A 25,269-nucleotide genomic window follows, 5' to 3' on the forward strand; every position below is an offset into this window, starting at 1 on the left:
GTCACAGGCATTAGCAGGAACTCTGAGTTGACACAAGAGGTGCCAGGAGTTGGAGCCCACCACAGGAAATAGGAAAAAGTAGGGCTGAGCAAATGCACATCAAACCAGGAACTGGGCAGAAAGCCCATTGACAGACTGAAGGCACCCAGAGGGGCTCATCTGGGACTGCTCCTTGCTCCAGCATGGCACCCGGAAGCTCCCTCCGCTTGGATCCACTGTGGCCTCATTCACTGTGGGAGGAGGATTCTAGCTACGCAGCCAGGCAGGCTGGAATCTGCAGGCTCTGGGACTCGGTGGTGAACTTCCTGCTGCGGCTGGCAGAGCGCTGAGCTGGCTGAGGTGGACAGATCGTCCCTGAGCCCCCAGGTCCTGATGCCAGGGGACCTGGACACAGGGAGCAGCTTCTGCTTTAATGATAAGGGGTGGCCTTAGCACCTCACCCTGATCTCCTGCTCTCCTCCAATCTCATGGTACTTCTCTTGCTCAGATAAGATGCTCACATAGGAGTGAGGAAGATTAATTATTTAGTGCCAGAAGAGGGTGGTATTTCTGATGATGAAGAAGAGTTTCATGTAACTGCTAAGTATTATTATAATTAGGGAGCTAAGCAGATACACTTATCCTGCATCTACTAATTAGGCAGGGAAGTAAATTAATTCTTCCCTATCAGGCTCATTTTGCTTGTTGGCTATTTTCATATCAGGCACAAGGAGAAAACCTTCTCTCTTTCAGTACAGATTATCTACGCTGTGCTCCTCTGTCCAACCAATTTAGATAAAACTGGATCCACCCTACGGAAATTTCACTTGGGGAAATGGTGGTGGGAGGAGATAAGACCTCCTTGTCTGAGTGAGTTATAAATAGCGGACAAATAAATAGAAAGTCCCAGATGCTGTTGGGAAAAAAAAAAAATGTCTGTATTTTTTTTTTCTTCTCCGGTTACTATATAATTAGCATGAGTCACGGTCCTCCCGGCTTGAAGTGTATGAGGGGGTGTGGAGGAAGACAGCCAGGCCCAGGACCGGGGAAGGAGCTATTCTTCGTTGAGTTTCCCAGAGAGACTGGAGCTCTAGAAGAAATGGTACACAAAAAGCATCTGGTCCGAGTGGGGCACCAGGAGGAAAGGAACATTGTTGCTCAATGGAACTCATAGACAAGACGTTCTGGATGCATGTCCACGATGTGTCATGTCTGCATTTCATTTCCTCTTCGAGGCCTCATTCCCCAGGAGTTGTTTTAATAGATGTCTATCAGTGATCTTCTCATCACTTTTCCCTGCTGCATGCACCTTCCAGGGGGTGTTCATCTGGTCCTTGGTGGTGTCCATGCTGGCAAACTCAGACAAGCTCATTCCCTATCTGGCCTGGGACCCCATTCTCAAATAGGCAAGGCCACTCCAAGACTGTCTCCATCTGAATGAAACCCACTCCACTCTGGGGTGTTACGAGAGAGGGGTGTTACTCTTGTGATCAAGGGGAATCATTCTACTGCTCTATTTCTTCCTCCTTGTCTCTTACTCAATGTCCACACACACACACACACACACAGTCATTCAGGCAAACACATCCCAGCTCCTGGAACCAGCAGGAACTCTATTGGACTGTCTCAGGCCTGCTGCCTAGACATAGCCCCACCTATTTCTGCTCCAGCTCTGTTCTGCCACTCCAAGACAGGATCCAGACTAGGGTAAGGTGAGCAAGGCATCTAGTGCACAAAATATAAAGGCACACTCATTTTCAGCAGCTGATCCCTCACCTGGGATAATCCTGAAAGTGATGGACTCCTTAAGTCTCAGGCCCTGAGTGCTGCATTCGCCTCACCCTAGTCCCTGCTCTGCTCCAGGGTTCCCCAGGATTTACTCATTAAAGGAACTCTGGAGGGCTGAAGAGTGATCCCCAGAGATGTCCAGGTCCTAATCCCTGGAACTTGTGAATATGTTACCTTAAATTGCAAAAAGAGCTTGGTAGATATTGATTAATTTAAGGATCTTGAGATGGGGGAGGTAATCCTGCATTATCCACTTGGGCCCTAAAAGTGTTGTTATAAGAGGGAAGTAGAGGGACATTTGACTACTGAGACAGAAGAGAGAAGGCAACGCCATGACTATAGCAGAGAGCAGTATTTAAAGATGCTACGCTATGGGCTTTGAGGATGGAAGAAGACACCAGCCAAGGAATATGGACAGCCTCCAGAATCAGGCAAAGGCAAGGAAACAGATGTCCACAGAGGAAGCATGATCCCTTTAATTTTGACCCACTAAGAACTGTAAGAAAATAAATGTGTATTTTTTTAATAGGTCTTCATTGGACTATAATTGCTGCACAATACTGTTAGTTTCTGTTGTACACCAAAGTGAATCAGCCAAATGCATACACATGTCCCCATATCCCCTCCCTCTTGAGCCTCCCTCCCACCCTCCCCATCCCACCCCTCTAGGTCATCGCAAAGCACTGAGCCGATCTCCCTGTGCTATGCTGCTGCTTCCCACCAGCCAACTATTTTACATTCGGTAGTGTATATATGTCGATGCTACTCTCACTTCGCCCCAGCTTTGTCCTCCCACCCCATGTCCTCAAGTCCATTCTCTATGTCTACCTCTTTATTCCTGCCCTGCAACTAGGTTCATCAGTACCATTTTTTTTTTTTTTTAGATTCCATATATATGTGTTAGCATACTGTATTTGTTTTTCTCTTTCTGACTTACTTCACTCTGTATGAAAGACTCTAGGTCCATCCACCTCACTACAAATAACTCAATTTCATTTTTTTATGGCTGAGTAATATTCCATTGTATATATGTGCCACATCTTCTTTATCCATTCATCTGTCAATGGACACTTAGGTTGCTTCCATGTCCTGGCTATTGTAAATAGTGCTTCAATGAACATTGTGGTACATGTCTCTTTTTGAATTATGGTTTTCTCAGGGTATATTCCCAGTAGTGGGATTGCTGAGTCATATGGTAGTTCTATTTTTAGTTTTCTAAGGCCACCGACTTTGGGGTGATTTATTACAGCAGTCATGGGAAATGAATCAGAAGCCCAGCTCCTTCTACCCTTGGCTTCCCCCAAACCATCTGGGATGCTTCTCATCATGCCCCAAAACATGGAATAGGATAGAAGGACACAGACGTTGTACCCACACATACCAAAGTTGACTCTTGCCTTCCCTTCAGACTCTGACTCTTAAATCTTTAGCCTGTTGCCAGAGATGTGGCTTTTGCAACTCCAAAGCTCAGAATTGACATAGGTGGTGAAAGTGGAATGCCTGGGTACGAGGCAGCAATGAGGGAATCTTGGTAAATATCACAGCGAGCTTTATCTCCACAAAGATGGTGAGCAAGGCGATTTATACACTAGGATATTTACCCATGAAGGTAGCCCAGTTCACCCTCATTATGCAAATAAGTAAACAGAGTATCTAATCTCACAGTTAATAAACAGCAAAACAGGGGTTCTCTTTTCTCCTAAATCTTATTTTCTCCTTCAAACCAGGAGTTTAGAGCCCCCTCCTGGAGCTTGCAGGATCTGGAATTTAACATCTGCTGCCTGTAATGAGCCCTGGACCAGGGAAAATACCTCCCTGACAGCCACCAGTGATGCAGCTGTGTTGGTATTGCCCCACCTCTGTTAGTTTTTAGGGGCGTAAAGTTTAAGATCTTACCACTGCTCAGGAGGCCCTCTGTGATGTGGCCCTGGCCTCTTGCTTCACGGGGCATGGTGGGTCACTGTGCTGCTCCCCATGCTTGCTCCCACAACCTCTGGCACCAGTCTCTGTCACTAAAAGAATCATGCATCCCTATCTCCCCTGGTTCTGTAGACACACTCGCTTTTGCACGTGCCTTCTCCATTTATTCTGCAAGTGCTAAATCAACAGTATCTTCTTTGGCTAACTCTCTTCTGATACCCTTTGGGCAGAGTGAGGGTGCCCTTCTAGGGTTGCCACCAGAAGCTCTATCTCACTGCTCTATGATGGTTTACTCTCATTCTTCCTGCAACAGACAGAATCTGTATCTTACAAATTCTGCATCTTTTCCCTAAGCAACTTGCACAGTGCCCAGCCCAGTACATAAAGGTCACTCAATAAAGGTTTGTTCATTGAGTGAATAAATGAATTCCTAAGTATAATAAAGTAGAATGTTATCAGTGATAGCAATTTCTTTCTGGTATCTCTGAACAGCACCATCTAAGACTTGCTCCAGGGTGAGATAAAGCCTAAGAGAATACTTTGGAGGATAAATTCCAGTCTGACCCTTTGGAAACAGGGTGAGGGAGGGCTGCAGATATATATTTTTTTCTTCTTGGTTTTTAAATTTCATTTCAGTAACTATAACCCATCTCACCCCCAGTGGAGCTGTATGTCTTATAGAGCACATTGAATAGAATGAGTGTGCCTGGGAGATTATGTGGGGAATTGAAGATGAACATCAATTTACCTGGACCTGAAAATAAAAGTTTCATGGTAAGAAAAATCAGTAATGTGACTCTTCCCTTGAACTCAGAGGTAGATGAATGGATGAGGCTAAGTAGTGATACTAGAAAAATATACCACAGGATCTCGGGGAGTGGAAGAAACTCGTAGGGCAGGGAGGGGAAGCCTGAACAAGGAAACACAATTGGAAGACTTATTCTTCTTCGTCCTTCTGCTTTACTTCTCTCACTTTCAGCATGAGGTTGCCCCAAGGTGTACCTGGTTCATGAAACTCCTATTTTAAGAGTATGCCTTTTACCTTAGTGATTATATATCTTAGTCTCCAAATTCTGTAATTTCTTTTTTATTTTTTATTGAAGTATAATTGATTTACAATGTTGTGTTAGTTTCAGGTGTCCAGCAAAGTGAGTCAGTTGTACATACATATATATCTATTTTTTTTCAGATTCTTTTCCTTTATAGGTTATTACAAAATACTGAGTAGAGTTCCCTGTGCTATACACTATAGGTCCTTGTTGGTTATCTATTTTATACATAGTAGTGTGTATATGTTAATACCAAACTCCTAATTTATCTCTCTCTCCGCTTTCCCCGTTGGTAACCATAAGTTTGTTTTCTAGGTCTGTGGATCTATTTCTGTTTTGTACATAAGTTCATTTGTATCATTTTTTTTTAGAGTCTACATATCAGCAATATCATATGATATTTGTCTTCCTCTGTCTGACTAACTTCACTTAGTATGATTAACTCTAGGTCCATCCATGTTGCTGCAAATGGCATTATTTAATTCTTTTTTTATGGCTGAGTAATATTCCATTGTATATATGTGCCACATCTTCTTTATCCATTCATCTCTTGATGGACACTTAGGTTGCTTCCATGTCCTGGCTATTGTAAATAGAGCTGCAATGAACATTGTGGTACATGACTCTTTTTGAATTATGGTTTTCTCAGGGTATATGCCCAGTAGTGGGATTGCTGAGTCGTATGGTAGTTCTATTTTTAGTTTTTTAAGGAACCTCCATACTGTTCTACATAGTGGCTGTATCAATTTACATTCCCACCAACAGTGCAGGAGGGTTCTCTTTTCTCCACACCCTCTCCAGCATTTATTATTTGTAGTCATTTTGATGATGGCCATTCTAACTGGTGTGAGGCGATACCTCATTGTAGTTTTGCTTTGCATTTCTCTGATAATTAGCGATACCAAGCACCTTTTAATGTGCCTTTTGGCCATCTGCATGTCTTCTGCAAAAATCTGTAATTTCAAAAGCTAGGAAGTCTGGGAAGATGTGAGTTGAGGGAATAATGACAAGGTGAGTGAGGAATAGGTTTCAATCCTTGACCAGAGAAAAACAAGCCCTACAAAATATGTTTGGCCTAAAAGGCAAAAAAGACCCTAAGTACAGAAGCATTTTCTGTTTCCAGGTTTAATGGAAATAGAAGCATGTGTAAGTCCAATAGAGGAGAGAAAAGAGCATGGCCCCTGGGGTCAGAGTGGCCCCAGGCTCACGTCCCAGCTCTATCACTTGCTAACAGAGGTACAGGAGGGTACCAGCCAGCCTTGCCTCAACTACCCTTGCAGAAGTACGTTCATCTCCTCTATGGCTGTGGCTGTTGTACATGACAGGACACAAAGACTGTCCCTGACACATGCAAACACACTGCGGAATCAAAACAAGTAAGTTCCTCCTTCCCTGTAATTAGCACTGGTCTGCTAATTCAGATGCAGAAATACTACCGCATAGCATGTTAACGGTTTATGACATGCTTATCATTTTAATGTCATGACATCACCCTCCCTGACTCTTTCCTGGGAAGCTAATTTTAAATTTCTCTAGGTTAGGTTATAGGTTTGCTACAAACATCCTCTACATTCTTTTACAGTATTTCCCAAGCTGATAGTTATAGATTTGCTTCCCATATTCTTCTCTCTTTAGGTTTCGGGAGATTAGAGGATGGCATTGAGTCATGCCTGCAGGAAACCAACATTGTTCTTCAAATCTTTGTTGAGTCTTACTGTCCAAAAACACACACACACATATATGTCTTTTGATATATACATGTACGTGCATATATGTGTGTTATACATATATATACATGCTCACACATATATAAGTACATACATGTATACATAAAATATATGTATGAGTGTGTGTTAGTTTATACATAGAAAGAGATCAAATAAGTGACTCAAGTCGATGTGAGCCCTGAAACAATAAACCCATATCCATTATATTTGGCTTCTGTGGAAGCTCTTGAGAAATTGGAAACAGTTATATACAAAATGCTGTCCCCTTTGGCACTGACATGTGCTTTGTTAGGAATTTTCTGTTGCAAGGAGCAGAAACACACTCAGAAAAGCTTAAGGAAATAGGAGGTCAATTTATAAGAAGAGAGGAAAGTACAGCCAGACCTCATGGGAGCGTAAACCCTTTAGGCCGACATGATCTTCTATCTCACACTCTTCTTGCTCCAGGGGCCATGCAACTTCTTGTCTCAGTGAAACTGACTTCTTCTGCAAGCTCCCTATTTTCTCTCATGGTTTCTGTATACTCGTCTCCCGGACTTTGACCTGCATGTGATGTGATTCCAGCCATTCCTGGCATCACCTCTGGTCCCAACACCACTTACATTTCAGAACAGAAGTCTAAAGCACTTTGAGTTTCTCAGAGTAAAAATATAATGCAGAAAAAAAGAGAGGTTCTTCTTATATTGGCCCAGGTCCCAACTACTGTGGAGAGGGTTAAGTTCAAGGTCAGGGTGGTGACATATATGCCATGAAAGACGCAGGCTGGAGAGGATTGATTTGCATTTCTGGTAAAGGAGGTAAAAGTACATGGTCCAAACTTTTTGAAAAGAAAAGTTTCAGAAATTTGAGAACAGAGTTTTAAATTTGCTTGGAATCTTTGATCTACATATTCTACTGGTGGGAGTGTCATGTAAGAACCTTATACTGAATTTGGAAACAAATAGTCACAAAAATGTTCAATGAAGCATTAATAGAAGTGGAAAAGAAATTCTCAGTAATAAGGAAATGATCACTTAAATTAGAATCTGCTTCTGATGCATTATTTAACCGTCACAGTGTATAAGCATGATGACCATCCATTGAGTTCGTTAAAAAAAAAGTAAGATTCCAAATAGTACATACAGAAAAATCTAAAATACGCTGAGAGTGTGCATATACAAAATATAAAAAACGTTTGCATCTGGTGGCTTTGGTATACAGATCTGCATTTTTCTTCCTTTTTTCTCTAAAGTTTCGTGTTTTACAAATTTTGTATTATGAGTGTGTATTATGTTATACTAAAAATTTATGCTAAGTCCTATAACTGTTTTTAAGAGAACCCTTCTGGCTTCCTCTTCCATTTTGTCTCCTGCATATTTTTGGAAACATAAACCAAGACGTGTGAATGGAGGACACAATGAGCAGAGTTACACTGATAGGGGGTTTAAGAAATAAATCTGGTGTACTCCAATTTGTGGCAAGGAAAATATCCTAAACAGGGCTTTCATTTTGCCAAATTTCAATTAACCTTAGGCGTTTTTGGATATGTTAACACTTTTTTTTTTTGTCAGCTAAATGATGATTACTCAGTTTGCATGCCTCCAAACCCTCATTAACTCTTCTACTGAATCCTCACAAATTACAGCATTTGAGAGGTGCATTCTGCTACACAATCACAAGAAACCTTAGAAAAATGTCATTGATCACTTGTTTCTTCTCAGGGAAGAAAAAACTTAATTAGAGTTATTGGAGGTCCATCAATATAGTCTAAAATAGCAACCATTCTGACAGAGTTTTTAAGCTGATCTCTGAAAAAAGCTGGTGATTATTTTGCATTATAATAATACCTTCCCTCTTCTTCTTCTGTCCCCGCACACATTACCCTGGAAAGTCAGACTTCTTCATGAATGAATGCCTCTTACCTGCATACCCCATTTGAAAACTCCATGGTCAATAAGGTAACTTTTAATACCACTGGGAAGGAAGAAACATCAACATAGTACTGTCATAGGCCAAAGAGGACTGTTGTCCCCCTCTGAAGCATACATAGCACCTATGCCACTGTAATTTGCAAAATTATATTTTAATTTATATGTCCATGTATTCATTCATTTACTCAGCAAGCATTTGCAGAAAAGCCTAGAACAGCTATGGCTAACACCTAAAAAAAAACTGTTAGAAGAACTATTAGAAGAATATAAAGTACGTCTTGCACATTTGGCCAGGTAGTCTCTAGGTGCTGGGAGTATCGTAGTTAACAAGGTAAGATCCCTGCCCTCATGGAACTTACATTTCAGTGGAGGAGATAACAGTAAAGTAGTAAATAGTATATGATATATATATACATGTGCATGATATTTTTATCTATCCATATCATAATGTATACATATACATACATAATTGACATAGCATGTATATGTGTGCTTCTATTGGACCACACACCATGGAGATTGTGTGCTGCTAGAATGGGTTTGGGATTCACAGAGACTTGAGTTTAAACCCCTGGCTCAGTTATGTATTAACTTCATGGACTTCAGCAAGTGACTTAACCTCTCTGAAGAACCAACTTAAAAATGGGCAAACAACTTGAAAAAGATCTCACCAAAGAAGATATACAGATAGTAAATAAGCATTTGAAAAGCTGTTGAACATCATATGTCATTAGGGAATTGTAAATTAAGACAACAATAAGATACCACAACATACCTGTCAGAATGGCCAGTCTCCAAAACGCTGACAACACGGAACGCTGGCGAGGATGTGGAGCAAAAGGAACTCTCACTCATTGCTGGTGGGAATGCAAAATGGTACAGCCATGTTGGAAGACAGTTTGGCAGTTTCTTGAAAAACTAAACATACTCTTACCATTAACATGCAACGATCATGCTCCTTGGTATTTATATAACACAAAGGAGTTAAAATTTATACCCACTTAAAATCTGCACGTGAATTTTATAGAGCTGTATTTATAACTGCTAAATCTTAGAAACAACCAAGATGTCCTTCAGTAGGTGAATGAATAAACTGTGGTGCATCCAGACAAGGGAATTTTTTTCAGTGCTGAAAAAATGAGCTATCAAACCACCAGAAATATGGATGAACTTTAAATGCATATTGCTAAGTCAAAGAAGTCAGTCTGAAAAGGCTACATACTGCATGGTTCCAACTATGTGACACTCTGGAAAAGGCAAAACTATAGAGACAGTAAAAAGATCAGTGGTTGCCAGGGCCTGGGGGAAAGGAGAGATGAATATGCAGATCACAGAGGATTTCTAGGGCAGTGAAATGCTTCTATATGATACTACAATGGTGGATATATGTCATCATGTATTAGTCAAAACCCAACACCAAGAGTCAACTCTAAACTATGGACTTTGGGCAATTATGATGTATCAGTGCAGGTTCATTGGTTGTAACAAATGTGCCACTCTGGTGCAAGATGCTGATAGAAGGGACAGTTCTGCAGGGGCAGGGAGTATATGGGAACTCTCTGTAACTTCCTTTCAATTTTTTTAAAGTGAAACTGAGACCACTCTAAAAAATAAAGTCTTTTAAAAAATGAACAATTATTTACCTCTCATACTAATAATGCAAAATAGCCAATATTTATTTGATGTTTACCGTGTACCAAGTCCACCTATTTCTTTTTTCATATGAAAAAAACAAGATTCAGAGTGGGTAAATCACTTGCTTAAAGCCATGAAGCTAGTACTGAATGGATCCAGGTTTTAAACTCTAGGCTATGTGACTCCCAAACCTCTTTTAAGAGTGCACCATCTCCATGGTGTGTGGCCCGATCGAAGCATATTCACACCAAGAGTAATTACAAGCTTGAAGCAGGAAAGTGACAGACAACACCCAGCGCAGCATTCTCAGGATCTGAGGCCAGGCAGGATCTGCAATGGCAGGCTGGGGGCTTACAAGGCAGAAATACAACCCTTGCCTGAGCATTTATGCTATATGATGGACCTGCCAGGTATTCTTTTATCGCTATTCAATAATAATAACAATAATCTACAAGGAAGGTATTATGTATTCATTTAAGAGACCAGGGAACTGAGGCTCAGAATGTTGAAGTACTTCCCTAAAGGCTGAAGAGTTGGCTGTAGTAACGCTTGCCTTTGTCCATTCCAAATACTATCTTTCATTTGCTGGTGCTGAAATATTATTTGTACTTCATCAGTTCAAACAGATTACCAGACACTTATCGAAGGTACCAAAGGACCGAAGACACTGTTGAAGGACACTGGAGCCACAGTGTCACAAAATGAAACAGACAAGCCAAAGGAGCAGAATTCTCAGGTAGCACAGAATCTCCAGTGCTTAAGGGTCTAAGCAGTGTTTGTTTTTCTGATCCCCCATCTGCTCTGCTGGATTAGGGACCCTTGGGCACCTCATGGGGTAGATCACTCAAGTTTTCACTAAGACTCCAAACTGCTCATTCCCTTTCTCATTTCATTTCATCCATGGGTCATGGATTCTCTCAAATGAGAAAATTAATTGTAATTATTATTTTTAAGAATGTGCATCTTGGCTACTCTTTTTATTCATCTTGAAAACTAGAGAGCCTCTCTGAAAGAGTGACATGTCAATGAATAGGAAAATGGGAGGGAGTGTTTCAGCTTTTAAACTGTTCTTGAAAAACAATGCAAGCCATCTACTGAAAGAGGCTTTAGTCTGGAAAACCAGGTGGTCAGTATCACCTCAAGAGATGTGACAAAGAGGATTTAGTAAAAGGTTAAGGAGAAGCAGGCTTCTTTGATTTCCGTGATAATGACTAACAGGGTACTTCACATTATTCAGGAAGACTCACAAGTGCTTTGTCGATTTTTTGTAACCTGTGCACAAGTCCTTGTAGGTGGGAAGGACTTTTCAAGAACACTCTCAACACGGATACTCTTTGTTTCCATCTTTTAGTATTTATGATATTGAGATTTCTGATACTCACTACTTTTATAATCAGTATATCTGGTATTCTGAATTCCTATATTCAATATATATATTTATTTATTTTAAATTTGTATTGGAGTATAGTTGATATACAATGTTGCGTTAGTTTCAGGTATACAGCAAAGTGAATCAGTTATACATACATACATACATATACACATATGTGTATATGTATAACTTTTTTAGATTCTTTTTTAGATTCTTTCCCCATATGGGTCGTTACAGAGTATTGAGTAGAGTTCCCTGTGCTATACAAGAGGTCCTTATTAGTTATCTATTTTATATATAGAAGTGTGTATATGTCAATCCCAATCTCCCAATTTACCCCTCCCCCTCTTTCCTCCCTGGTAACTATAAGTTTGTTTTCTACATCTGTGACTCTATTTCTGTTTTGTAAATAAGGTCATTTACCATTGTTTTAGATTCCACATATAAGCAATATCATATGATACTTGTCTTTCTCTGTCTGACTTACTTCACTCGGTATGACAGTCTCTAGGTCCATCCATGTTGCTGCAAATAGCCTTATTTCATTCTTTTTTATGGCTGAGTAATATTCCATTCTGTGTGTGTGTGTGTGTGTGTGTGTGTGTGTGTGTGTGTATACACACATATATACACCATATCTTCTTTATTCATTCATTGGTCAATGGACATTAAAGTTGCTTCCATGTCTTGGCTCTTGTAAATAGTGCTGACATGAACATTGGGGTTCATATATCTTTTCGTATTATGGTTTTCTCTGGATATATGCCTAGGAGTAGGATTGCTGGATCATATGGTAGTTCTATATTTAGTTCTCAATATTTTTAATAATCAATGTTTCTCTTGGGATTTCTAGTTTGGGAACTCACTTTTTTTTTTTTGTAATTTTCTGTTTTTAAAGTCTCTGCCTCTTAGTGTCACATTCGTACCTTACCTTTGGGGTCCCCCAGGTTACTAGCTTAGATGTATCACCTTTGTGGGAATGTTTCTTTCTCAGAAGTCCTAGAAACATCTACAAAATGGGAAAAATGTGAGTCTCACTAACATTCTTAGTATTTGGTATTGAAAAAAAGTATCGATAGATGAAATATAACTTCAAACATATTGCCCATGTTAAGGGTAAAATTCTCACTATGTTTCTATTCTCCTTGCTTGACTACTGTGATAGAAGAAGAAAGCAAATATCCTGGTAACCAGCACCGCTCAGCTTCACAGTGGAGCCTCCTTCTGTCCCCAGGACAACATGCATTCCTGAGGAGTCCTTTTTCGAATATGGGTCACCAAAGACTAAGGGTCTTCTCGTAACGTTGCCAAGTTGTACTGTAGAGGGCAGTATTTTGAATTTACTGTTTTTGTCATCTTTATTTTAATATGGGTATGGTGCTGGTGGTCTATGACATAGCACAGATGTGGATATCCCTGCTCGCTCTCTGACCTTGCTTATAGATCAGTAGGCTGACCTGTGGTTCACTTAGAAGAACTTGAGACTTTCTTAAGCATCAGAGTGGCAATTTTATATGCAGCACAGACCATACAACCATGTAGCAGAATACAACTGCATCCACATTCTCCATTGTCCAATAACTGTGCTGTCCAATAACTACATACTGTAGTGGGCCACATTTTTATTTTTTAAATGGAATGTTCAAGGTAATATTGTCCTTTCGATGGCTTCCATCTTTCTTGATTTTTCATTACTCTTCTAAGATAAGGAATTTAGCAGTTTCTCTCTTTTGGGTTGATTTTGGGGTACCCCAAAATTGTCTCTATTCAAAATTATAGACAATCTTGCTTAGCTCCTGTTCTATAGCTATGGGACTAGGTCTTTACTAACTGCTTGACCTATTCCCACCTGGACATGACAACTGAGTTTGCATTTTCTTTTCATGAATATGACAAAATAAAAAATTACAATTCAAAATACATAATCACCTGAGATTAATTTTATCACTATTGATGACAAAATGGGTATCTATTTCCAAAGACTAACCCTCTAGGCATCAATCATGGAGTAGGCCATAGCCACTGTTCAGCACGTTGTCTGGGCTGCCAGAGCACTCTTTCTCTTGCGCTCACATGGTCATGGGTCCAACTAATTTAAAGAGCACAGCTAGGGCTTCCCTGGTGGCGCAGTGGTTGAGAACTTGCCTGCTAATGCAGGGGACACGGGTTCGAGCCCTGGTCCGGGAAGATCCCACATGTCGCAGAGCAACTAAGCCTGTGTGCCACAACTGCTGAGCCTGCGCGTCTGAAGCTTGTGCTCTGCAACAAGAGAGGCTGCGACAGTGAGAGGCCCGCGCACTGCGATGAAGAGTGGCCCCCGCTTGCCACAACTAGAGAAAGCCCTCGCACAGAAGCGAAGACCCAACACAGCCAAAAATAAATAAATAAATAAATAAATAAATAAAGAGCACAGCTAAAGCAAGGCAATCAGAAGCTAGTTTTTGCTGAGGATGTGAGCATGGAAAGCTAGAGTTCCTGATCCCAGAGCCACAAACATTTCACTTTCTGTGGTCAGTTACTCAGTGCCTGCAAAACTCAGGGCTGACCCTCAGTATAGACCCAAACACTTTTCCATTGATCAGGGTGTGTGTGTGTGTGTGTGTGTGTGTGTGTGTGTGTGTGTGTGTGTGTGTGTGTGTGTGTGTCTGTGTGTGTGTGTGTCTGTGTGTGTGTGTGTCTGTGTGTGTGTGTGTCTGTGTTGAAGCGGAGACAGGAAGGTCAACTCATTTTCTCTTTCAATGACTTTCAGGTAAAGAGCCAGGGATGAAGTGAGGTATTAGCAGTTTTTCATTCAGCTTATGAGGTCTGATAGACATTCACCCTGGTTAGCACAGTGAAAAATATGCCTTCCCTGGGAAATGATGCCTTGTTGTATTACCCCCATAATAGGGAAAATGTTTTGCTGTTCTTTATCTTTTACTGAATCATCTTCCCATTTGCTCTTTGGATTCCAACTTCAGGCGATGTATCAATACCATCCTATTAATTTAGAAAGAAAAATGCCAAGTTTTATACATTACTTAGGTAAGTAGGGATGAGTTTGTTAAAGTGCTGATAAATGACTACAGCAACTGGGCTCAAATTGTCAAAATTTCCCCAAATTTCATTTGATTCCCAAAGTTTTTAAAGTAAAAGAATTATTATGATTTCTAAGAATTAACATCTCAATTATGATTCATTCCTATAGCCAATACATCTTCTGAAGTTTGAATACGTATACAAGAGTGCTCAGATGTCTAGAAATGGCAAGGCTTTAACACTTTAACACTTGATGCTTTGAGTGCTTTAAATTTGATGAATTACAAAATAAATCACCTGCTTTTGTGAAATAATTCAAATTTGGATGATGTAAACATGGAGCTAAATATTCTTTCCAATTACCTTTAAGAAATAGCCGTTGCTTTAAGGATTGTATAGGATGTAGACTGCACTTGGTAAAACAGCAATTCCTGATGAGTGAATTTTTTGAAGCAGCAAAGAAATTTCTCTTCCAAATTTGTTAAACTGATATACAAATGATAAATAAGCACTTGAAAAGATGTTCCACATCATATTTCACGAGGGAAATTCCAATTAAAACAACAAGATACCACTATACCCTGGTTAGGATGACCCAAATCCAAAATACTGACAACAAATGCTGGCGAGGGTGTGGAACAAGAGAAACTCTAATCCATTGCTGCTGGGAATGCAAAATGGTACAGCCACATTGGAAGACAGTTTGGCAGTGTCTTACAAAACTAAACATACTCTTACTGTATGATCTAGCAATTGTACTCCTTGGTATTTACCCAAAGAAGGTGAAAATCTATGTCCACACAAAAACTTGCACATGGATATCTATAGCAGCTTTATTCTTATTTACCAAAACTTAGAAGCAACCAAGATGTCCTTCAGTTTAAGTGAATGGATAAACTGTGGTATACCCACAATGGAATATTATTCAGTGCTAAAAACAAATAAGCTATTAAGCCACAAAAACTACGGATGAGTCTTAAATGCATATTTCTAAGTGAAAGAAGCCAATCTGAAAAGGCTACTTACTATATGATTCCAACCATATGACATTCCAGAAAAGGCAAAACTATAGAGATAGTAAAAATATCAGTGTTTGCCAGGGGTTGTGGGGAGGGAGGGATGAATATACAAAGCACAGAGGATTTTTAGGGCAGTGAAACTCTTCTTTATGATACCATAAGGATGTATATATATCATTATACTTTTGTCCAAACCCATAAAATGTACACCATGTGTGACCTATAAACTATGGACTTCGGGTGATAATGATGTGTCAATCTAGACTCAATAATTGTGACAAATGTATCACTTTGGTGGGAGATATTGACAGATAATGGGGAAGGCTATGCATGTGTGGGGTAGGAGGTATGTGGGAAATTTCTATACCTTCCCCTCAATTTTGCTGTGAACCTAAAACTGCTCTAAAAAATAGTTTTATAAAACAACTCTGTATGCTGATCCTTTGGTATAGTATTTGGAGAGAGAATTGCCCTCCTCACTCCCCACATTCCTAAGCATGTTTGCATCCAGTGGATATAATCAAACCTTGGTAGAGAGGCAAGTTAAATATAAGCTGTTTGTCCCCTTAACTCATCCTATTTCTCTCCTTTGGTCATACCTATGTCACTCTACTCTCATTTCTCTGCAGAAAACTCAATTTTTAAAAAAGAGAATAAATCAATATACCTGAAAGATGATGTATTTTCTCTTTAATTCAGTCATTTGACAAACTTATATTGTGTCTATAATATGTGCCACACTCTTTACTATGCTTTTAGGGGGATCCTATGTAGAATACCATCATCACTCCTCTCAAAGAGGGTAAAAAAGAGGAATATTAGATGAGGAGAATTTGGAAATAAAACGCAAAAGCAATAGAGAAGATTTTAAAAGCCCAACATTTGTTTTTTGAAAAGATTAACAAGATAGACCTCGGGCAAGACTAAACAAGAAAAATCAGAAAGTACAAATAAATACCAAGTGAAAGGGGGTGATAATTAGACACATTAGAAATTTAAGCATATTAAAGCAACAATTAGAGAAGCAAAAACCAGATAGCATGCATAAGACAAGCTGTTCAAACTCATTAGTAATATGAATAATGCAAATTAAAACAACAATGGACTATCTCTTTAAACCGTGTAGATTAGAAAATTAGAAAGCTGGATGGTGCCAAGTATTCACAGGGATTAAGAACTCTGGGAGTAAGAACCTTGATTCACTGTGAGTGCGAGTAGACTAGGGCTACCAACCAGGAGAGTGAGCTGGCAGTACCAAGATCCAGCATTTATGCCCCTGGTTTTACATGCCGTGAGAGTTAATTTTACGTGTCAACTTGACTGGGTTATGGGATGCCCAGATATTTGTCAAACATTCTGGCTGTGTTTGTAAGGGTATTTGTGGATGAGATTAACATTTAAATTGATATACTGAATAAAGGAGATTACCCTCTATAATGTGAGTGGCCCTCATCCAATCAGATGAAGGCCTGAATAGAACAAAAAAAAACCTAACCCTTTCCTGGGGTAAGAGAGAATTTTTCTTGTCTGTTGGCCTTCAAACTGGAACATCAGCCTTTTTCTGCCTTTGGACTAGAATTGAACATCAACTCATCCTGGGTCTCAAGCCTGAAGCTTTTCAGTCTGGAACTACACCATTAGCTCTCCTGGGCTTCCAGTTTGTGATTCACCCTGCAGATCTTGGGACTTTTCAGCCTCCATAATCATGCCAACCAATTCACTATAATAAATTTTTTTAAATTAATTAATTAATTTTATTTTTGGCTGTGTTGGGTCTTCGTTTCTGTGCGAAGGCTTTCTCTAGTTGCGGTAAGCGGGGGCCACTCTTCATCACGGTGCGCGGGCCTCTCACTGTCGCGGCCTCTCCCGTTCCGGAGCACAGGCTCCAGACGCGCAGGCTCAGTAGTTGTGGCTCACGGGCCCAGTTGCTCCGCGGCATGTGGGATCTTCCCAGACCAGGGCTCGAACCCGTGTCCCCTGCATTGGCAGGCAGATTCTCAACCACTGCGCCACCAGGGAAGCCCATAAATTTCTTTTTAAAAAAAAAATTTTTAAGGCTTTTTTTAAAAACATTTATTTATTTATTTTTGTCTGCACCACGTGTTAGTTGCAGTACGCGGGATCTTCGTGGAGGCATGTGGGATCTTTGGTTGTGATGCGTGGGCTTTTCTCTAGTTGTGGCATGCCGGCTCCAGGGCATGCGGGCTCTCTAGTTGAGGTGCGTGAGCTCAGTAGTTGTGGCCCACGGGCTTAGTTGCCCTGCGGCATGTGGGATCTTAGTCCCCCGACCGGGGATCAAATCCACGTCCCCTGCATTGGAAGGCTGATTCTTTACCACTGGACCACCACGGAAGTCCCAATAAATTTCTTGATATATTAATACATATACACACACACACACACACACACACACACACACTCTATTGGATCTGTTTTTCGGGAAACCTTGACTACTACACACGCCAAAGTCTATCTACCAGTCCGTAAGAGGACATAGATAAGGGTGCTCCGTTTATCTGTAGACGTAGAGAGTGGCTAGGTCAAATGTGGCGTGATTCACATCATGGAGGGCTATACATTAGTCAGAAGCAATGAACCAAACAGAGCTGGAACGGATGGATAATGAAGACAGAGTGCTTAATGAAAAGCGAGAAACAGAATTAGATATATTACACAATATCATTAGTGTAAATTGAAAATGCAGGTGTGTAAAACAATAGTATACATTTTGTAAAACGAATGCCTATTTAGCAAGGATACAGTTTTATATAGCAATGGAAAGATATACGGTGAATATATTAGAATTTTGCCTAATGCGGGTGAGAGAAATGAGAGCAGACTGTGTGGAAATAAGAGGAAATGATTAAATAATTAAATTAATAAACAAATAAGAGGAGAGCTTTACATAGGCCAGCAGAAATAATATACCAAGAACTAAGTAGTATGATTAACTTAACTCTGTACTTTAAAGGGAATAAAGAAAATCTGATATCATCTAACATCTAATTAGATTATTTTAGACAATTAAAAAAAAAATCAAGCATTCCAGGGTGAGAGATTCACAAATTCTTAGCATTGGAGGGGGCCCTTGAGGTCACTGGCCCAATGTACCTCATGATACTGAATATCCTCTCAGACCTCACTAGGAAGTGTGTGTGCAGCTTGGGACAGAGCACTTGGGTGGTGAAGAGCTCAGAGTCGCCTACAGCAGAGACAATGCTGTCTTTTGGTAACTGTGACAGCTAGAAGGATCTCCTTCAAAATGTGATTGAAAATGTCTCCTCAACATTCCTGGCTGGCTCTAGGCCTTGGTTCCCTTTTTCCTGATTTCCTTTGCCTCGTTATAGTCTCAACATAACACCATAAATGTGAACATTTTTCTTTGTACTTAAATCTTCATTGTCATGATGCTAACTGCCTTAGGAATGCTTGGATAAAGGATCTTCCTTCAATCTCCCAACCTCACTCTACAACACAAAAACAAATTTCTACAGCTTACAAAAGCCCTGTGAGGCATAGAATTACCTTTATTTCTTTCTTAATTGGACTGGAAGTGTAATTAAGAACCTCACAGACGAATACAATTAGGTGTCACCATAGAAATAATTGTTAGATAAAATATAAAAGTCCAATCTTGGGCTTCCCTGGTGGCGCAGTGGTTGAGAATCTGCCTGCCAATGCAGGGGACATGGGTTCGAGCCCTGGTCTGGGAAGATCCCACATGCCACAGAGCAACTGGGCCCGTGAGCCACAATTACTGAGCCTGCGCGTCTGGAGCCTGTGCTCCGCAACAAGAGAGGCCGCGATGGTGAGAGGCCCGCGCACCGCGATGAAGAGTGGTCCCCACTTGCCGCAACTAGAGAAAGCCCTCGCACAGAAACGAAGACTCAACACAGTCATAAATAAATAAATAAATAAATAAAAAGAACGTGAATTTCTTTAAAAAAAAAGTCCAATCTTAAATTTGTAACCATGATCTATTAAATATTTTTTTTTGTTCTGAAGGGTCATGGTATCTAGTCAGGGCTGAAACATCAAATAGAAATGAAGTTGAATGAATATTCAGAACTAGGTCAGCAAATCTGAGATTCAATCCATCAGAGAAGTTATTGCATTCTCTATCATTGGTGTCCATTCATTTAAAAGGAAGGATGACACAGCCTTGCTCCTATAAAGAGTCCGTTTACATAAAATATCATGCACTAACTCAGGAGAAAAACACCAGATAGCTCCAATTCCTTAAAACGTCATTATGCAATGACAGGTTGGGTGTTTCAAACTAATTCTTTCACTAACAACAAATTAAAAGGCTGGGAACATGTAGAAAGATTTGTCTTAATGACATCAAAGACCAAACAAGATATTGAAGGTTATTGGACCAAGTCACTGGCTGAAAATAGGAGCAGAAAGTGTAGAACAGAATGCCCTGCATGGACATCTTCCTAGGAGTCAGGAGGAGGCGGAGCTCTGTGAGCAGGTGGGAGGCAGGGCAGCGTTGAGCCAGGGCACTACAAGGCAGGGACCAGAGAGACTCTGCTCTTGTCACGCTCACACACGCTGAAATCCTGTCTCCTCCCCCGTCTGTGCTTCCCTGACAAACAGCTGAGAGGTGAGTGGAGGTTTTGGTTGACACTTGGGGTTGACAGGATGGGAGCTCAGATCCACCAAAGGCAGAAGCCAAGAGTAACACCTCATACAACAGAGGTTCTTAATCTTTTGTTTTTTCCTCACGGACCCCTTTTCACTGTCTGAAGAAGCTTATACACCCCTTCTCAGAACAATTTTTTTTAATGCATTGTAATGAAATACTTAGGATTACAAAGAAACCAGTTATATGGAAAAGCAGTTATCAAAGTGTGTTTTGAAGGAAAATTTATTCTTTTTAGTGTGTAATTCTATGATTTTTGACAAATGCATATATTCCAGTAACTACAGTGACAAACAAGATATAAAACAGTTCTATCACCTCAAAAAATTCCCCATGTCTCTGTTGTCAACCCCTCCACTAAACCCCTGCCTGGCAACCACTGGTTTGTTTTCTCCCTGAATAATTTGTCTTTTCTACAATGTCATATAAATGGAATCCTATAGCATGTAGTCTTCCGAGTTAGATTTCCTTCACTCAGTATAATGCATTCGAGATCTATCTAAGTTATGTATATCAATAATTCACTCCTTTTTATTCCTGCATAGTAGTCCACGGTATTTATGTACCATAATTTGTTTATCCAGTCACCCTGTGAAGGACATTTTGTTTTTTCAGACTTTTTATGATTAGGAAAAAAGATGCTGTAAACACTAAGTACAGGTTTTATGTGTGTGTGAACATATGTTTTCACTTCTCTTGGATAAATAAGAAGTGTTGGGTCTACCTGTTTTATCGAAAACCCAAAGTTTTAGAGTATATAGAAGAAATGCAGAACTCTTTCTTTCAAATCCTTAACACGTGCTGCCTTAAAAAGTGAAACTATTTCATTCCTTGGAGGATTTTCTATGCGTTTCAATCAATGGGAGGAGACGTTTATAAATTAGCAAAATCACTGTTTGCTGATAATGGCTTTTTTCTTAATAATTTCATGAGCATTTAAAGAAAGTTTCTTGATTTTCATGATGAAGGATAAACTTTTCCCTTGTTTACCTGCTGATTCACCTTGTAAACATTTTCCCATTTGAACAGTGTGATTATCTTACTGTGGGTGAGGTCTCACTGGGCTCTTACTGGTTTATTGTGCCATGTCTGGCAGAATTGAAGCTCAAGGTCTTATCCAGGCTAAGGGGTTAGCCACCCTGTCTTGAAAGTGTTTCCTTGGAGCAGTGGCAAAAGTAAAGGCAGCCTAAAGTGTGTGTTGGGCAGGGGTGGGGGGAGGTGGATTCCAGACCTGCATTAGAGAACCTGTATTAGTTCCAGCTCTGTCACCAACTAACTACATGAACTGACCAAGCACTTTGTCTCCATGGGCATCAGTTTCAAGGCTCAACCCTGAGGTGAGTAAGGTGCTTAGGACACAAAAATCCCGGAGGCAGTCCCTCTCGGGGCAGGCCTTGTACCTGTAAGATCCTGTGAGCAAGTGCCCTTCAAATTTTGCACCCTAGTTGCCTCACTCCCCCAATCCCAGTCCAGGCATAGATGGTAATTTCTAGGAAAATTACATATTCATTTACCCTTTGACCCAGCAATTCCACTTCTAGGAATTGATTACCAAAATGCACAGACAAAAATATAAAAAGTTATATGCTCTCAGCATTCTTTGCAGGAATATTTGAAATATAAACAGACTAGAAACAATGCAGGCGACCAACAGTCTCCAGATAGGAGAATGGATGAATAAACTGTAGTATTCCACAGTGGAGTACTAAGCAGCTGTGAAAAGTAATGAGGAATATCTCTATACCTTATTGATAATTTGGGGAGTTCTCTAGAATATCTTATTGCCTAAGAATAAAGGGGAGAAGAGTGTATAGCTTGCTATCACTTATACAAGAAAATTGAGAATACCAAATTGTGTGTGCGTGTGTGTGTGAGCTTAAATATACTTGGGGGATGAAGCAGAAATATTCAAGGAGGGACAGAGTTAGAAAATAGACATCTTTGAATGTACTTTTTTTTTTAAGATTAATTTTGGAATCAGATACTTGAAAAATTGATGAACCGGTTTGCAAGGCGGAAATAGAGACACAGATGTAGAGAACAAACGCACGGACACCAAGGGGGGAAAGGGGGGATGGTGGGATGAATTGGGAGATTGGAATTGACATATATACACTAATATGTATAAAATAGTTAAGTAATGAGAACCTGCTGTATAGCACAGGGAACTCACCTTCACTTTGCTGTACAGTAGAAACTAACACAACATTGTAAAACAACTATACCCCAATTTAAAAAAAAAAAAAGAGAGAAGTGATATGGTAAAATGAAATTAAATGTTTGTCTATTTGGTGGCTAATCATTCAGGGTGGAACTGTTACAACTGACTCAAAAATGCCAATCATTTTACTCTAATATCCTAGTGGGACATATTCTCAAAGAGAAAAACTTCAACAAAAAAAATCTCAATTTTTTTTTACAGTAAACATATTGTTGCTGTTATTTATTTGTATTTGTTTGTGAGACTATTGAGTATGTGTATTTTGGGATTCATTGAATGAATAATTATATGATATTCTAATTCAATTATCCCTGTGTCCTGGAGTACTGAGATTCAAACTATAATTTCTATATCTATTACACAAAATAGATATATAAGATAGATAGGTGTGTAGATAGAAATAAATATACATACACACAAGTATATACATAGATTACCTATATAAATACATACATATGTGTCTATGTGTATTTTCTAGCTCTGTTCCCTGAAAATGCCTTGAAAACATAACAAACCAAATAGCAAGGAACACTCACGGCTCACAGACTATAGTCTTGAAATGCCATTTCGTACCCAAAGTAGCCAGAGCTCCTTTAAGAATGACTGCCCCTAGACACGGGTTCGAGCCCTGGTCTAGGAAGATCCCAGATGCCGCGGAGCAACTAGGTCCGTGCGCCACAACTATTGAGCCTGCGTGTCTGGAGCCTGTGCTCCGCAACAAGAGAGGCCGCGATAATGAGAGGCCCGCGCACCGCGATGAAGAGTGGCCCCCGCTTGCCGCAACTAAAGAAAGCCCTCGCACAGAAACGAAGACCCAACACAGCCATAAATAAATAAATAAGTAAATAACCCCCCCCCCCAAAAAAAAAGAATGACTGCCCCTAAGTCTGGGGCAGTGTTAAGATGATCATGGAATATCTTTTTATACTGGATAACAAGAACTCTATCAACTGGGAGGGTCATATCTAAACAAATTTGAAGTCAACCCGAGTAAGTTGTTACTGGCAAAAGTAGTACAATCTGAGCATCACTAGCACTAATTTCTGCTATGAATTTAAACACATAAAATTTGTATAAAACTGTAAGCTGCAATATGATACTGAAAAAAAAATAACCTTGGTGACCACTGGAAACTTGAAAATAAAGGAAAAGTATTCAGCATGTTATCATTTCTTCCCATACTATTAGGTCACCAAAAAGTAGATGAGGCAGTTTCTCTTTACAGAAGTATTCTAGCTAATGCATAAGGAAGAAATGAAAGAATTAGAACACCATCACTGCGTAACACATAGTGAATTCATATATCGAAGCACTGGTCATTAACTACTGCTAACATCACAAAAAGTGGCAAACAAATATTCCATATACCCTGATGAAATACACAAATCTATATGCAAACTACCCTTGTCCTCACTCAGATCAATCCTGAACCTGATCAAGACTTCCAGATTCAATTTAGCAAAATATGAAAGACAGAACAATATGTTGAACAACATATTATGTTAAATAACAGATGCTAAAGAACAACCTCAGGGCTGTAATCAGCAAAATACAGCTTGTACGAAGCTCTACACGATAAATGATCCTGTTTCTTCAACAAGTACATTGTAAGGGGGATGGAGAAAGATGGAAAGGAACTTAAAATATGGAACTTAGTTGAATACTGAGTCAAAGAAACTTTAAAAATGATATTTATGAGACAATTGGAAACTTATTTTAGATCCGTCTTATTTTTTGCCTTGTGGTCATGGTTGCTTGACTCTATACATTTATCAATACTCATGGAGCTGTACACCAAATACAGTAAATTTTTCTACATGTAAATTTTAAAGAATTCTAAACAAAAAGTAGCAAACCAAATCCAGAAATATAAAAAGTATAGTACATCATGCCCAAATTAAGTTTACCCTTTGAATACAAGCTTAAACATTAGAAAAATCAAACAATTTAATGTAGACGTTAACAACTTAATAGAGGGAAGAAAAACATGATCACCTCAATAATGTTTGATGGAATTTAACATTCATTTTCAAAACTCTTACTGAAATGTGAATAGGACTTCCTTAATTTGACAAGGAAATCCACGAAACGCATAACAAACATCCCATTTAGTGATGAAATGTTGAAAGCTTTCCTTTGAAATCTAGAGCAAGACAAGGATACTATCACAGACTGGGTTCTCTTGAGAGCAGACACTGAGATTAAAGCATAACCAGTATCTGAAACATAAAACAGGATAAAATGGAAATAACAGGAATTTAGGTACTTAATGAGGTTTAATGAAACTTCTGCTCCAATTCTACATATTGTCTACTGAATCATGATACAAATCTTATTTCTTGTTGTGGTTCACATCACAAAAGTATGAGGAACACCACACAGAATAGAGTCCAAACAGCTTTGTAAGTTACAGGAGGCTTTCCTTAACCCTGATTTTGCCTACCCTCTACCTGCCTCGATCCTCCTCTTCCACACTTCTTTTACCTTTCTTTTTAGCATTATTTAACAACTTGCAGTTTTTAGAATGCACTGTATAATTTCAGGTCCTGTGTGTTTGCAAACGAGAATCCTTCCCTAACTCACCCACCTAGTGCATTTCTACAGGTTGTTTAATGCCCAGCTCTAGTGCGCTCCCTGCAAAGGTGATTCACTGCCACCTCTCTGCCCCCTTGAATATACTTCCACTATAGTACTTAGTATATTTCCATTATTTGTGACAAGCTTCTTTATCTCTGCACAGGGTGCTTTTTGAAGGCAGGTATTATGCCTCAATTATCTTTTTAATTGAGATAGCAGACATTTTAGGAAAGTCAAGAAGTGAGGAAGGGAGAGAAGGAACGGAGCCTTGAGTAGCAGAAGTACATTTCCAGCAATGTCTTTACTTAGGCTTGAGCAGAGTATGTAGGATTTGAGGTAGCCTTTAAATGGGGAATCCTCCCAACACCTCTTGTCACTCACTGCCTGTCAAGCCTAGCAGCAAACA

General features: G+C 39.7%; 1 long non-coding RNA gene across 1 annotated transcript in view; it reads right to left on the reverse strand.

Annotated features, from left to right (window-relative positions):
• LOC309642563 overlaps positions 1–25,269 on the reverse strand; it is a 205,290-nt gene that overhangs the window by 75,748 nt on the left and 104,273 nt on the right. Inside the window, exon 4 of the long non-coding RNA XR_014253254.1 lies at positions 9,149–9,230. This is a non-coding gene — a long non-coding RNA (uncharacterized lncRNA). The remainder of the gene's footprint in view (positions 1–9,148; positions 9,231–25,269) is intronic.

The sequence above is a fragment of the Balaenoptera physalus genome, assembly GCF_965194825.1.
Source record: "Balaenoptera physalus genome assembly, chromosome: 14".
Taxonomy (NCBI): domain Eukaryota; kingdom Metazoa; phylum Chordata; class Mammalia; order Artiodactyla; family Balaenopteridae; genus Balaenoptera; species Balaenoptera physalus.